Here is a 17,633-nt window from a genome sequence, read left to right as displayed (position 1 = left end):
TGTTCAACAGTGGAACTTACTGCTTTGGGGTGTAGTGCAATCTCTTTTTTTGGAGATTTTTAAACAGAGGTTAGATGGCCATCTGTCGGGAGTGCTTTAATGAAAGAAATGGATGCACAAGTTGTCATCTCGTCTCTTCTGCCAGTTGAAGGGCATAGTCCAGGAAGGAAGAGGAAAATAGCAGATGTAAACAACTGGCTATGCAGATGGTGCCGCCAAGAACGATTTGGATTCTTTGATCATGGGCTGCGATTCCATGGGGGGGGGGGGCTTTTGGCAACAGATTGGTTGCATCTCACACCAGTTGGAAGAAATATTTTTGCTAACAGTCTCAAAAATTTGATCAGGAGGGCTTTAAACTGAGTTCCGTGGGGGAGGGAGCCAATATTATGGAAGGTGAAAGGGATGGAGAAAATAGTCAAACTGACATAGAGGAAACAAGACAAATAGTGCAAGGACCCAACAGTGGGAGGCAAAAAACTTGCACAGGCAGCAAGTAAAGAGGAACCATGGTCTGCAATGTCTCTACACTAATGCACAGAGCATGGGAAATAAGCAGGATGAACTCGAACCTCTAGTACAACAAAGCAAACATGATATAATAGGCATCACTGAAACCTGGTGGGATGAGTCTCAGAACTGGAATGTAGAAATAGAGGGGTATAACCTTTTTAAGAGAAATAGGCCAAACAGGTAAGGAGGAGGAATAGCACTATATGTCAGAGATATTTATACCACTGAAAAGATCCAGGACATCAATACTGGAAGCCAGGTGGAGGGCATCAGGATAAAAATTAAAGGGGAGAGAAACAACAAGGATGTTATTGTGGGAGTCTACTACAGACCTCCAAGTCAGACTGAGGAATTGGATGATGCCTTTCTAGAACAGATGACTACACACTGAGAAAGGAGAGATGTAGTAGTAATGGGTGACTTTAACTATCCTGATATTCGCTGGAATTCAAACTCAGCCAAATCCTCAAGGTCTAGCAAATTCCTCACTTGCCTCGAAGACAATTTTATTTTTGAAAAGGTGGAAGAGGCACCAAGGGGTTTAGCTATTTTATATCTGAGTCTAACCAACAAGGATGACTTAGTTAATGGGGTGCAAGCAGTGGGATCATTAGGAGGAAGTGACCATGTTCTCCTGGAGTTTGTTATACAATGGAAAGCAGAAGCCAGGCATAGTCAGACACGCATTCTAGACTTTAGGAGATCTCATTTCAGTAAACTTAGAGAAATACTGGGGGTGATCCCATGGTCAGGAATACTAAAAGAAAAGGGAATTCAGGATTGATAACATTTTTCAAAAGGGAGATACTGAAGGCACAATTTAAAACCGTTCTGATGAGAAAGAAAAATGGGAGGTGTCTCAAGAAACCAGGATGGATGACTAAGGAACTTTCAACTGAGGTATATTTTAAATGGAACAAGTATAAAAAATGGGAAAATGGGGAAATCATGAAAAAATGGGAAAATGGGGAATTCAAACAAATAGCAAGGACATGTAGGGTTAAAGTCACAAAAGCTAACACAGAGAATGAACTCAGGCTTGCTAGAGAGGTTAAGAACAATAATAGGGGTGTTTTTGTTATATGTCCACAGCAAAAGGGGAAAAAATGAAATGGTAGGGCCACTGTGTGGAGAAGATGGGAAAATGCTAACAGAAGACAGAGAAAAGGCAGAATTACTCAACACCTTCTTTGCTTCAGTCTTCTCAGAAAAGGCAAAGGGTGCTCAAGCTGAACATAATGGAGCAGAGGATAGAATATGGGAATTTTAACACAGAATAAGCAAAGACATAGTACAGGAATACCTTGTTAATCTAAATGAATATAAGTCTCCAGGACCAGATGAACTACAACCAAGAGTATTAAAAGAACTGGCAAAGGTAATATTGGAGCCATTGGAAATAATCTTTGAGAACTCTGAAAGGAAGATGTATAAGAATGAGGCTAACATTAGAGATAAATATGAAACACTGATGTATATATAACTAACAACATATATATTGTGCAAAGAAGAATACATTGATTTTTTTGAAAAAGAATATATATATATATACACACACACACATATCAAATGCAAAGGTGGGGAAGCTTTGAATGGAAAGATGAAATCAACATCCTCTGGTATAATTGTTTAAATTCTTTTTTAAGTGAACTTGATTTTGCTCTTCTCTGCTACAACCATAAGATGATGTTCTTAGTGATGAAGGAAGAGAATACTCTGAATATTATAAGAACGTTGTATTCTAATTTAAAAAAAAATCTTTGAGAACTCCTCGAGAACAGGAGAAGTCCCAGCAGACTGGAGGAGGGCAAACGTTGTCCCCATCTTCAAAAAAGAAAAAAGAAAAAATGAGGATCCCAACAATTATCATCCAGTTAGTCTGACATCAATACTAGGAAAGATTCTAGAGCAGATCATTAGACAGAGAATCTGTAAACATCTAGATGGCAATTCCATAATCACAAAAAGTCAACAAGGGTTTCAGAGAAACAATTCATGCTAGACACATTTTATCTCTTTCTTTGATAAAAATTTCCAGCTTGGTAGATGAAGGGAATGCTGTGGATATAGTATATCTTGATTTCAGTAAGGCCTTTGATAAAGTTTCCCATGACATTCTTGTAAACTAGCTTGTAAAATGTGGGCTAGACAAGATAACTGTTACATAGATTTGTAATTGGTTGACCGGCTAAACCCAAAGGGTGCTCAACAATGGCTCCTTTTCATCCTGGAGAGAAGTGACCAGTGGGGTCCCACAAGGCTCTGTCCTGGGCTCACTGCTATTCAACATCTTTATCAATGACTTGGATGACAGAATTGGGAGCATACTTATCAAATTTGCAGATGACACCAAATTAGGAGGAATAGATAATTCTCCAGAGGACAGGATCAAAATTCAAAATGACCTGAACAGACTGGAAAGCTGACAGTAAGGGCTGTTCAACACTGGAACACACTCCCTTGGAGAGTGGTGGAGTCTCCCTCCTTGGAGGTCTTTAAGGAGAGGCTGGATGGCCATCTGCAGGGATGCTTTGATTGAGAGTTCCTGCATGGCAAGGGGTTAGACTGGATGGCCCTTGTGGTCTCTTCCAACTCTACTATTCTATGATTCTATGATTGTATCTTTCTGTGATTTTACACTGCAATCACTGAAGCTCCTATGGTTGATGAGAAAAAGATAGGGCAGGACTCCATGTTATTTCCAAGACATAGGGTGCATTCAGGCAAAACTCCATTTTACACTACCTAAGGCTCTAGCATGTCTACTAAACATGACACAGTGCTGCTGTGTCAGTGATGTGAGCAGGGCACAGATGGGTGGAGAATGAAATTTTTATCCCCTTCTTTTCAATGTGAAATATTACTTTTTGCCACAGTCATACCCACAAATTTCAGATGAGCAGCAGGATTTAATTTCTAAAAAAAAGACTATTTTGTTGCCATCAGCATATTGCTGAAATCTGACATCTTAGCATTGTATTTGAGAGGAGATTCCAATGTTCCCTCTAGGATACTGGCCATGTTAGAAGAATTTGGGGGGGGGGGGGGGGAGGGAATCAGCAAATCAGAGCAGAAAGTCAAGGGTGTGTCTGTGTGCATGTTCCATGACATATAGACCAATGTTACATATTTTAAATAACTAGCCAAGTGCTTCATACAACTCCTATTCCAATAGGGATTTATTTGATCTCCTTTTTGAAGCAGCATCCCTAGGTCCATCCTCCATATATAACTTTAATTACTTTTCCATAATCTAACAGTCTCCCACTTGATCTGCCCACACAAATTGTACTACAATTACTATTATGGGGATGAATAACGTAGCTGCCTTTCTGTTCCCTTCTGTCATCAACTTATCTTGACATCCTGGAGTCCTCTACATCTCCCTGAAAATCTCTGTTTAATTTCTTTACAATATCTCTCAGCCTTTTCAGTCATGATTACTACTGATGCTATCATATTCTCCCCACCTGCTACAACCCCAAACACACATGCCTACAAGGCTCTAAACATCTTCCTTCTACATATACAGGATTGTCTCTATGCTCATATAGCTAGAAAGTAAGGTGGTTTATAGACCGCCCATTTGGGGCGGGCTACACCCGCCCCTTTCCCCGGTGTATCGGGGCCTCAGTGGGTAGAACGGCAGCCGCTGAGGCCCCGATCCGCCGCTTTTCAGGCTGCGTGGAAGCAGCAAAACGCCGCTTCCCCGCAGCCTGAAAAGGGGTGTCCCTGAGGCTTCAAGCCCCAAGGACACCCCGCGGCGGCAGGGAGAAGGAGGAAGGGGCCGCTTGGCCCCTTTCTCCATTGCTTCGCTGGGCGCAGCCGTCTGAAGGCTGCGCCCAGCGAAGCAAAGCACCGCCGCAAACCAGGAAGGAGCTCCGAAACGGAGCTCCTTCCTGGTCTGCAGAAAGGGCGCCCTAGGCGCCCTGGCGTGGAGTGAGGACGTCACGTCCGCGCCGCCCCGTGTAGAGGCGGCGTGGCCGTGACATCCTCATGACGGCTGCCGTCTGGAACGGCCGCCGTCATTTTTTACGCGCAGAGCGCGTATTAGGGTTAGGGAGGTGCGGAAGCACCGCACCTCCCTAACCCTAGTACGCGCTCCGCGCGTACCTTCATGGCGGTTTGTAACCCGCCTTAGTGTTCTTTCATCACTTAAGGAACAGTGGGGGGGGGAGGGATAAGGTAAGGTGGTGGAGGGATACTATATTTCTTAACTTTAACTTTTGGTATATTGTTAAAGTCTAAATCAACAATCCTTTAAAAATCTTTCAACATCCTCCTTTGCCCATTAAATGGATAGATTTTAATCTTAAAGGTTTCATTTAGAAGAAGCAGCAGCAGCAGCAGAAGAAACCCAAGCCTGTTGAATATCAGTTGCCACACACATTAACATAAATGCTTTCTACACAATTTGTGGAAATGTGAAGGCCAAGGGAAGAACATACTTGTACACAAACTAATTTCTGCAGTGAGTCACTAGAGTGGGGAGGGAGATGTGAATAAAAATATAGCAAAACAGAAAGAATATAGAATAATTAAAAACAAATCAAACAGCCAATTAAGTAAGTTTTTCCCTTTCATTAGTGATTTTCATAACAACAGTCTTTATGCTGTTTACTTTATAATGCTAGTTATATTGGAAATTATAATTGAACATGAAGCAGCTGTTATCAATAGAAGCAGTAAAAAACTGCTGTCATCAATACAGGGCTAGCATGATTTCAGCCTTTATTTTTTTGCTTCATTGAACAAATGTCATTAACTGTCAGCTTTTAAAATCTTTCTCGTCTTACACCTTATGCTCATAAAGACACCTCTTCAATAATGTGTATTGACATAACAATAATTTGCATGTGAAACCAGAGAAACAAGACATATTTTAATAATACAGTGCACTTGTGTCATATGCGAGCGTGACATACATAGCTTTCAGCATATGCTGAAAGTCATGCTGGAAGAAGCCTTGGCATGCCCTGGAAGGGGTAATGGTGTGTGCACCACAGGCATGAGCCCCAATATTTTTAATGGGGCTCGATCATACATGGAATTCCCCTTACGCAAGGGAGGGGGTCCAGAACAAATCTCTCCCACATAAGGGAAGGGACCACTGTATTACCTTGATTCAGACATCTACCTTTACCATTAACAAATAAATCTATGAAGAAAATCTATGGGGGAAGGAGACATTTTGATCTATCTTGTAATAAACCCAGTCAGGCCCCCTTCCCGCTGTGGGGTGAGAAGAGTGGAGCAGGTCTCTCCTAACTTTGCTGTGGTGGTGCCAATCTCCTCATAAGGATGCCAGCACCAAGAGAAGTGAACTAGAGCGATGAATGTACCCTTTTGTCCACCCTCCTGGCAGCCCCCTTGCCCCCTTGGCAGCCCCCCAGACACCAGATGACATCAGGGGTGGGGACACCACTGATATGTGCCAACGTGGAGATGGGAAAGAGAGGACACCAGAGTGTGGAGGTTCAAATTAATGAACAGAGTAGTGGTCCATTAAGACAAATGATAAATGGATACACCTGGACTGTGCCCTGAGATATGGTAGCACAGTGTGCAGCAAATGAATACAAATCCCCAGCTCCAATTCTTGATGCCTCTAGTTTTAAAAAACAGAAAACAGTTAATGGAAAACACCTCCACTGGGGGGCAGCTTCCAGTTTTCTGGACTAGGTGGACAAATCCATGTAGCAAGCTCTGTGTATAAATCATGGTTTAAAAACAGTGTTCTTGTTTTTAAGCAAACAAACCAACATGCAAATCTCCTTGGTGTTGCACTTGACACAGTATTATGCTCAAGAATGAAATAAGTGAGGAGTTGTATCACTCTCCCCTGCCTAGCTTTTGGCTCTTTTGCTGTGCCAGGTAAGCAAATAGGCTTGCTTGTAGTGCTAAATCAAATAGTTCTGAACTGTGTGTATGCATTCAAGCGACAACCTGGCACTGTATTTTTCACAATGTTATCAGCATTTCATAATTTCAGGATTGTCCCAGGATTGTTTTGATATGTTTCAAAACATATCTATGGGTGAATCTAACCATGCTAGATTTTACTGGGAACTTGCCAAAAGTGGGTGTAATATACTTATCCATTCATTGTTGCTATGTTTAAAACAAACAAAGAAACAAACAACCAGCAGCTCCTAACATCTGAGTAATGTAAAGGAGGCAACCTGTTGTTTTTTCACTAATATTAAATTCCCCTCCAGGATGATGTTTAGATTTGGGTTTTGTTTTAATTTTTGTTTTTTGCTAGTAAGGTTGCCTCTCAAAACTCTTGGCTTCTGGGAAATCTTAATATTAATACTTTTCCAAGAAGAAACTGTATCAACCCTGTAGCATTTGAAAATGGCACCATTCTCCACAAGTTCATTCTCCCTACCTTTCTTCTTTTTCAGTTCTTATTCTGAATTATGGAACAGGGATAATTCTAGCCTTTTGTCTATTTGTTCACTTCTGAATTATGAAGAATACATCATGATGATTACATGTCTGAAATTAGAAGTAATGGCTGAACCAATGCCTGAGGACTCATATGTTGATGATATGTTTTCTAGAAGTTACGATTTTAGCACACCAGTGATGAAATGTTTCAAAACAGCATTAAGTTCCATCAATGTTCTTTAGCTACTTACTATAGTCTTATGCAGGTTTACTCAAAACACAAGTGCCACTGTGTTCAGCCTTGCACTTCATATTGATTGTAATGAACAGCTTGACATGGAAAAAAGAATGAAGACTCTAAGAAATTTGTCACAGCCAAAACTGATTGTAGGCTACAGCCAAACTGGTTGCACTAATTCGGCTATGGATGGGACAAAATACAGGAGATAGATGAAGAAAGAACTGATGTTTTAAAAACTGTTTACCTTAGTATAGCAAAGTGGGGTAACTTCTGGTGTTCCATCTCAAAAAGACAAAAAATCTTGGGGAAGTACTGAACTCTACTTGGTTTTATGCAAATCTCAGTGTTACATGTGCACTTTAATAGACAATTGGTGTGGACTTGTGGCTCTCTGTTCAACCAGGTGTTTGTTTATTATGGGGCTGGGACCTCATATCATCAACATGCTATTGTTTCACCCCCACCCCCCAATTTTCCTCTATGCTTTTCTTATGTTTTTGATTTGTTTAAGACCACAGGAAATTGTTACTAAGATTTAAAACACAACAAAACCTGTGCAAATTTGGGGTATTTTCAAATTCCAATTAGAATTATATTGTATTATGGGACAGGAAAATACTCCATGTCTAAAGCAGTGTTTGGTCTGTATAGACACTGAAAAGCTTTTAAATTGTATTGTGTTTTAAAAAGGATGTATGTCCCCTTGGATCCTATGTTGGGAGAAAGAGAGGATCTAAATTAAATAAATATAAATTAAATAAATATGTAATAAGTAAGTGAATAAATGTGCATTTTATCCAAAAACCTAGAACCAGGAAACATAAGGCTGAATATCTGATGAAATAAAATGAAATGTACTCTTCTTTGTTTTTATGGGTTATTCCCTACCTCTATTTCAATGTATCTTTTTAAATATGTATCTTTATTAATATTTTAAACAAATCTTCCACATACAATACATATAAAATATGATGTCACAATCACTACCCACTTAAATTCCCTATTTAATTCTCTATTATCTAAATACATACACTTATTATATAATAATCAATCACTACTTCCCTCTCTACAATCTCGAAGATATCTTCATTTTAATTCTGTGTTATCTTCCTTGTTGTAAAGTTCATCTTGACCAACCATGATAATAACTTAGATGGAATATCCCAGTTTGGGTACATCTATATATATTTTTTTGTTTTTTTTATTTATATATCTTTTCTCTTTCTTTTCTTAATTTGTAAGCCAGCAATCTGCCTGGCTTCTTTGCATGTTGAAAATAATACAGTTTGGCGAATTTTAATTTTTCTCCCATCTCCATTGTCAATACCATTGTTAATTGCTTTCTAAGTAAGTTTGTTTCTTTATGGATTTTCCTACTTGAGGGATTACCTTGTAGTTGTAATTCCTTTTTTTTTTAATTTCCTTTGTTATTTTTTCTTGTTTTGTTTTCTTTTTGAGCTCAATACCTTTTTGAATAAAGAAGCCCTGCATAACTGCCTTTCTGGATTCCCATATTGTTTTTCTGATATCAATACCAGGAAAGATTCTAGAGCAGAAGGTGAATCTAGAAGGGAATGCAATAATCACAAAAAGTCAACATGGGTTTTTGAAAAACAAGTCATGCCAGACAAATCTGATCTTTTTTTTGATAAAATTACCAGCTTGGTAGATGAAGTGAGTGCTGTGGATATTGCATATCTTGATTTCAGTAAGCCCTTTGACAAAGTTCCCCATGACACTCTTGCAAACAAGCTTATAAAATGAGATTAGACAAGGTAACTGTTAAATGGTTTTGTAATTGGTTGAATGGCCAAAACCAAAGGGAGCTCAGCAATGGTTCCTCTTCATCCTGAAGAGAAGTGACCAGTGGTCCTGGGTCCAGTGCTATTCAACATCTTTATCAATGACTTAGATGAAAGAATAGAGGGCATGCATATCAAATTTGCAGATGACACCACATTAGGAGGAATAGCTAATACAGTGCACCTGCGCCATACATGGGTGGACTATACACGGCTTCCTGCTTAAGTGAAAGCCGCGTGAGAATGTAATTGGTCACCAGTACATCTAGGTTTGACCATATAACACCAGTATTGAAATCTCTTCACTGGCTGCCAATTAGCTTCCGAATGCAGTAAAAGGTGTTGGTTATTACCTTTAAAGCCCTACATGGTTCGGGCCTGAGTTACTTGCGGGAATGTCTCTCCCAACACAATCCGCCTGGCACACTTAGAACATCTGGGAAGTATTTATTGGAACATCATAACAGTAGGTTAATGACAACTTCCCATAGGGCATTTACTGCTGCAGTTCCAAAATTATGGAAGAGATCCATCTTATCAATACCTTAGAGGCCTTTAAGAAGGCACTCAAAATGGATCTCTTCCGGCAGGCTTATCCACCAGACTCCATATAAAAGATTATGATGATTGCTCCAGTCCTGACTATGATTTTTGGCTATTGATGAATTGATGAATTGTCATTTTAAAGAACTAATAGGAATGTAGATTAATTAAGTATTAGTGTTTTATTGATTCTATTTTGTATTATTGTATTATTTTTACTGATGTAATCCCACCTTGATCCTTGGGAAAGGTGGGAAATATAAATAAACTTTATTATTATAAACAATGGTGCATGTGCTGTGGCATGCACACCGCTGCGCTGCTGCGTGCACGTGCCCCATTGTTCCCTATGGGGAGCGAGCATACATGGATTTTCCTTTATGTACGCGGAGGGGTCTGGAACGGATCCCCCGCATAAGGGGAGGGCCCACTGTACTCCAGAGGACAGGATCAAAATTCAAAATGACCTGACTAGATTAGAAAGTTGGGCCAAAGTTAACAAAATGAATTTCAACACAGAGAAATGTAAAGTACTGCACTTAGGGCAAAAAATGAAATGCATAGATATAGGATGAGGGATACCTGGCTGAACGAGACTACATGTGAAAGGGATCTAGGAATTCTAGTAGAACACAAGTTGCACATGAGTCAACAGTGTGATGTGGTAGCTAAAAATGCCAATGCAATTCTAGGCTGCATCAATAGAAGTATAGTGTCTAGATCAAGGGAAGTAATAGTGTCACTCTATTCTGACTTGGTCAGGCCTCACCTAGAATATTGTGTCCAATTCTGGGCACCACAATTCAAAAAGGATGTTGACAAATTGGTGTATGTCCATAAAACACATAACTTCTCCTAACAGTTGCGAAATCATATGGCTCATACAGTGACTATACTAAGGGTGACTAAAATAGTGAAGGGTCTGGAAACCATGCCTTATGAGGAAAGACTTAGGGAGCTGGGAATGTTTAGCCTGGAAAAGAGACAGTTAAGGGGTGATATGATGCCCTCTTTAAGTATTTGAAGGGGTGTCACATTGAGGATGGAGCAAGCTTGTTTTCTGTTGCTCCAGAGATTAGAACACGGAACAATGGAAACAAGCTACAGGAAAAGAGATTCCACCTCAACATTAGGAGGAACTTCCTGACAGTAAGGGCTGTTCGACAGTTGAACACACTCCCTTGGAGAGTGGTGGAGTCTCCCTCCTTGGAGGTCTTTATACAGAGGTTAGATAGCAATCTGTCAGGTATGCTTTGATTGAAAGTTCCTGCATGGAAGGGAGTTGGCCTGGATGGACCTTCTAACACTATGATTCTATGATTCTACAATTCTAGAAGAACTGAAGGTAGAAACAACAACATTGCAAATAGCTCTATGATGCTCTGGTTAAAAAGTCAATAAATGATCAAAAGCTTAGAACATAATCCACTAGTATATAATCCTTGTTCTTGTGGATTCAGAACATAAGAACACAGAACATAATCCACAGAACATGATCCACAAGGTTTGTTGTTTTTGTGTCCCTTCAAGTCATTTCTGATTTTTGGCAAATCTATCATAGAGTTTTCTTGGCAGAATTTATTCAAAAGAGGGTTGCCTTTGCCTCCCTTTCAGGTTGGAAGAATGTGACTTGCTCAAGATCACCCAGTGGGTTTCAATGGTCAAACAGGGATTTGGACCCTGGACTCTCAGTGTCCAATGCTCAAACCACAACACCACTCTGGCTCTCACCAATCTAGTTACCCTGAAGTAATCAATCTTTCATGATCAGAATGAAACCACAGTACAATGGCTCTTCGTATCCATGGGGGTTCCAGTCCACCACCACTACTACCCCATGGATGGCAAAAACTGCAGGGCTACAAATCCCTTGGTACCCAATGGTGGTTTACATGCGGCTGCTCTCCTGGCACATCTGTGGATGCTCAAATATGCAGATGGCAAGCCCATGGCTTGAGTAGGGCCACTGTATGAGCCATATCATTTTGCAACTGTTAGGAGAAGTTATGTGTTATATGGCATGTGAACTACAAACTGCAGGGGGAAGGAGGTCCCCTTCAAATTCTCAATTTGGATGTTGATAAAAGCTTCCAAAATTATTTTCCTAGGTTGATGGAGAGCAAGTAGTATTCTTTCATTGTGTGAGCCACTCACAATTTAGCAGCTGAGCAGGAAAACTCAAATCCTCCTTTGCATCATGTTAGACAACACTAGTAGGAATTCTAGAAAGTGTCGACCTCTACACAACTTAGAGATGGGGCTAGGTAGCTTTGAAGCTATTTTATATCACTTGAAATTGTTGAGACTGTCTGTGCAGGAACCTCTCAGTACTCTCCAGAATTTAACTGCAGGTAAAAAAGGAGTTGTATCTAGAAGTGTCATGCCAGCCATTATTTTGGGGTAAATAGATACTGTCTCAGTCTTCTGCATTGTTTTGTATTTATGCACACAGCTTCAAGTCACCTATCAATTTACGGTGACTCCACAAATTTCTCACAATACTCTTAGGCAAGGAATACTCTGAGGTAGTATTGCCAGTTCTTTCACCTGAAATACAATCAGCTGCACCTGGTATTCATTGGCAGTCTCCCACCCAAGTACTAATCCAAGATCAGATAGGATTTTGAGCCTTAAGAGTATTTGGGGAGATTTTTCTGCATTGTTACACAGTTATTTACCTTGGAATCCCTATGAACAGCAATCCTAAATGCAATTGTTGTTTTACAGTTAAATATAAATTCTTATTTTACAATGATTTTAATTTAAAAGCCTTTCTATGTGCAAACAAAATGATTGCTATGCAGGAAATACTAAGAATTCTTAACTGGAATATGCCTTAGCAGATTCCATTCAAATATGTCCAGTCTTCATAGCAGCTTGTTCAGGTCATTAACAGTGACTCTGGTACACAGTTTTCTGCAAATAAACAAGAAATCTATGGCTAATATCCCACTATGTACAATGCTGCCTACTCCCTGGTAACTGCATAAGATTGTTATAAGATCCAGAGGGAGAGAAGGGCAAGCCAACACCATCAGGCCTTGCCTGAAAAGAAGAAGAGCCCTCCCTCCCTCCACCATCATCCAGAGGGAGAGAAGGGCAGGCCAACACCATCAGACCTTGCCTGAAAGAAGAGCCCTCCCTCCATCCACCATCATCCAGAGGGAGAGAAGGGCAGGCCAGCACCATCAGGCCTAACCAGAGTAAGAAGAAGGGCCATCCCTCCAGCCCATCTGCCATGGTCCAGGCCTCCGAGGGAGAAAAGATCTGCTGGACATTGCTCCTTCCCCACTGCCATTCCCTTCTCCTTTTGTGTGTTTTTAGACTGTAAGCCTAAGGGCAGGGAGATGTCTAATTAACAAATTGTAAGCCACTCTGATAGCCTTTTGGCTGAAGAGTGGGTATAAATAAATTTATCGTTGTTGTTGTTGTTGTTGTTGTTGTTGTAATGACAGTGAATGAGTCCTTTTTATTCCCCTCTTCAGTTAAATATAAAGTACTCAATTTCCTATGAATATAATCAGTTCCCATCTTTGCACCCCTCTCCAAATCTCTTTTCATTATCTTCAAAAATTCAATAGATGTTAAATCGATTTTCACCAGTGTTCATAACTGCAATTAAAGATTAAGCAATACCCTATTCTCTCTTCAATTAAAAATTGTTTGTGAGGTACAGGAAGATAATATGTGGCTTAAATTTAATTAATTCTTATTCCATCTCTCTCTTTAACATTAATTATCAATAGTAATAAAAAAAAACCTTTTGTGGAAGGTGAATACCAATCAGTTTTTTGAAGATCCCAGGTATAAATATACAAGCAGATGGTTAGCAGAGAAAGCAGTCTTGCATACTCCTAAGAATTGGCTCTGCTCACATTTAAACAAATTCAGTTCCTCTTAGTTTGTCTGTGTGCCAGAAATGAAATGGGAAGACAGTGCAGTGATAGTGCCTGGATATATTATATCTGCAAGGCAAAGATAATTCTGCTTGTGTATGTGTTAATGACATTTGTATAGCAGAGCACACAGAGAGTGGAACATATAAAAAAAGAATTAAAGTGTAGCAAGGCTACAGAGCTATCATCAAGGGTATTCCTGGCTGTTAGTTAAACATTTCTTCATAATTGCTTTTACAGTCTTATTATAGCTTCCATAATATAATAATGGAAAATGAGTTCAAGGCAAATGGGTCTGGTTAGGAACATTCATTGTTGAGTTCACATAACCAGTTGGCAATACCCACTTGTAAATGGTATTGTTGAAAATCAGTTTCTGTAGCTGAATGGGGGAAAAAATAGACACAGGAAGAAAAAAATGGTTTAAACTTATTAAATGAGCACTTTGAAATCAGTCACAAATAATTATACTATAAACAAATATTCTCTGAAGTAGAGGCTTAATCCAACCAATATTAACTGCAAACCTAGCATCCATTCACAAGGAAATGTTTTCCTGTTATTCATAAATAATTGGCTAAAAGCTTTGTGTGTCTGAATGCATATTTGGGTCATATGTTAGGTAGAGGATTGTCTCTTGGCTTATTTGGATAAATTATTTTAATTATCTTTTTATAGAAATAATTTTATTATGGTGCACCTGTTTTCTGCTTATCTAACTATGATGTTGGACTTATATAAACTGATCAGGATCATAAAATGGTACTCCATAAGCAAAATAGTAAATTCTCTAATAGCAGAATCACTTATTAAGATGATTTAAATTAGGCAAATATTTTGATTGCTTAATTCTGATCAATGAGAAAAGGATGTGCAAACAGCTAAACATGTTTTAAATTAATGATGCATGGGAAGAAATGCTTGTTCACAGAAGTATAGCTCAGTGGACAAATTTGTTGAAACCCTGCTGTAATTTGAAATTGATCCCAGAAACTTTGGATCAAGATTGTAGAAACGACAGAACTCTGGAATGCCAGTGAATGCTGCTAACATTACACCAGCTCGTCAGCCCCACCCTGCCATCATCTGAAAATCTAGGCATAGAGTTCTATGTTGGCAGTATCAATTGTTGAAACATATCTCATTTGGAGAATATTTCATTTTATAATATAATGAAACAATCTATTGCTCTAAGGAATTTAAAAGAACTTGGGTTCAAAACACACTGCAGAAATAATCCAGTTTGAGACCACTTTAACTGCCCTGGCTCAGTTCTAAGGAATCTTGGGAATCATAGTTTATTGTGATACCAGTGCTCTCTGACAGAGAAGGATAAAGGTCTCACAAAACTACAGTTAAATAAAATAAATAAAACTTTTATTTTTATCCCGCTTTTCTGTGATGAGACAATCAAAGTGGCTCACAACACATTAAAATACCCACAGTCAACATTATGTCCCAAATCCCCCCCTTAAAACAGGATTAAACATGATACAATTAAAATTGGAGATAAAATATCTATTAATAACACAATAAAAATATAACAAGGACAAAGCGGTGGGCTAATACATGATGTGAGGGGCAATCATTCTGTGGCTGGACACTTTTATTCAGGAAAGGACTGCCGAAAGAGATCTGTCTTGACAGATTTTTTAAAGATGTCTAAGCTGGCAATTTGACGGATCTCACCTGGCAGGCCATTCCATAGTTTGGCAGCAATTGCAGAGAAGGCCCTCTAGGATGTAGCAGTTAGGCTGGTTTTTAAAGGCTGCAATAGATTACCAGGATTCCCTAGCATTGAGCCAAAGCAGTTGAAGCAGTCGAAAACTGGATTACTTCTGCAGTGTGGTTTGGACCTTAGTTACCTTTTGCCAAGTAAAGATCAATGGGCACTCAAGTAGTTTGTCTGTACTTCTTTACCACAACTGGGAGGGGGACTTAACAGAAGGAGGGAACTTGGCAGAGTAAACTCTTTGTTATACCCACTGATGGTCTTAGCAGTACTTCTGATGCTTGCCAAGAAAATGAGACTATCTTGGTCTTAGCATAGCAATGCATGATCATATTACTATACCTTCTTCTTAAACCAAGGGTGGGAGGAAGGAAGGAATGCCAGAAAGGAGGGAATACCAAGACACTGTGTCCAAAAAGATGCAAGGTATGGCTGGACTAAATCCTTCCTGCATCCTCTTCATCATGAGCAGACCCTTCCAAGGCATAGAGTGAGCTCCCTCATTTTGAGCATGAATAGAATTCTTTTTCCAGTATGCCATGGCTAACCTTGGGGAAACCTTTTGTTTTACTTACTTCTTATTATAATGAGGAACTTAATTTCCTGATTTTGCTAACTGATAATTCTGGTGGGGCACAGTTACCTGGGAAGGTGAGAGATGTCATTCTTAAGCATCAGTAGGACAGGAACCCAGCTCTACCCATGTCTTATTAACATCTTGAAGGAAGGATAATTAGTGTGGGTACTCCTTGATCCATTTAGTGAGGGCAGATCTGTATGGAGGGGTGAGAATGGCAATAAGTCCCTCTGGTCACCAGATAGGAAGACACTGGCAAGCCCATGGTGCCCATGATACTGTGGCTAATTGGCGGTGCCTCATTTGTTGACGCATTATAGATTCTGTTATGCTTAGAGTTGCCAGAGTGAAAACTCAAGAGGATTCCTGTATCTTTAATGGTTGTGCTGGTGAGGGAATTTCATTGGGTGTTGCTTGTTACCTGGCTGTGTGACAGTCAAAATCTGCTAGAATTCCCATTCCAACACAACTATTAAAGGTACAGGCAGCCTCTTCAGTTTCCAGTCTGGCAAATTTAGTTGTGAACTTTTGTACCATATCATTGTCTGGCTCCAGTGTCATCTTTCTAGTACATGGGATGCAGTTTCTTAACCAGTTTTCAACTACCTAGCCATGTAGGGCCTGAACGGACCTACTAAAGTCCTAAGAATTGGAGTGCAACTTTGCCGCAGCTTCTGGCCTCTTAGGATGCATACATCATTTAAACAGCATACCTCCAAAGTGACCTGAAGCAGCTTTATTTTGGCCGCTCTGTTCGGCCCATCTAGCAAGCTTTTATAATTTATATACCAACTTCAGATGCAGAGTTGGGAGATATACATGAGCACTGTGATTACATCTATACTAGGTGGTTATAAATTTTCAAGGCAATCATTCTCATTTTTATTTTGATTCCATGTTTGTCATTAGCTAGAGAAAATATTATATTTAAATAAATAAAAATAAAACTTTTATTTATATCCCACTTATTTGTAAGAAACAATCAAAGCAGCTTCCAACAATTTAAACCAACAAAAGCCTTTGATCCCTGTTCATCCTGTAGACCACTTGATGAGTTGCTCACTGTTCTTTTATTTTCCCACTGTTCCTTCTCTTTAGCTCTCTTAGTTTGTAAACAAATGTTCTCACTGTAACTCATTTAATGGATAAGATTACAAACTACAAGCTCAAGGTAGTCCTGGATGATCTCAAAGTCTTCAAAGATCCAAGTCACATTCCCTTTCCTTAATACCAATACCCCATTCTCAACTTCATATTTTATCTTTCTTATATTAGTTTCAAGTATACGAAGAGGTTTCACAGCTATTCTTCCAGTAGGGACTGATGCAATTTTAAAAGACTAATCCTCATCTATGCAGTGTGAAAAAACTATTATAGCATGAACACAAATTGTAACTCTTGTTTATTTCATCTTACATTGTTCTGTTTATCAGGATTTCACAACATAAATTGCACATTCTACCATTCGATTTTTTCTCTCTCAAGGAAATTCATCTGTTTAGAACCATATAGACTAGCATGCAATACATTATGGTCCAAGTGAGGAGATTTGTTTATGAAATAAAACTACTTCTGGGTTATTATGATACCCAAAACAACCTTAGCAGGGTTGATTGGAATCATATTACAGATACAGTTTTCATTTTAAAAAAATTGATACTAAAAAGAACAAGCTAAAAACAGTTTGGGACGGAGCTAACGAATCCAGCAGTTGTTCTACTGTGAATCATATCCATGCAGATAGCAATTGCCACCTTCATTCAAACTCTCAGACTACTGTTTAAAGTCAGCAGTATCCATTATTTATTTGATAAGTTCATCCCACTGCAGCTCTGGAGCAAAATAGCCAATTTCATTTTCAAGCATATTATACACATCCCTGGCTGGAAGGTTCCACCCAACAGTCCCAGCATGGAATTAATAAAGTCTGCATTAG

The sequence above is a fragment of the Sceloporus occidentalis genome, unplaced genomic scaffold (assembly GCF_023333645.1).
Source record: "Sceloporus occidentalis isolate IW3139 unplaced genomic scaffold, rSceOcc1.0.p SCAF_3, whole genome shotgun sequence".
Classification (NCBI taxonomy): domain Eukaryota; kingdom Metazoa; phylum Chordata; class Lepidosauria; order Squamata; family Phrynosomatidae; genus Sceloporus; species Sceloporus occidentalis.
This window is presented reverse-complemented; position numbering follows the sequence as displayed.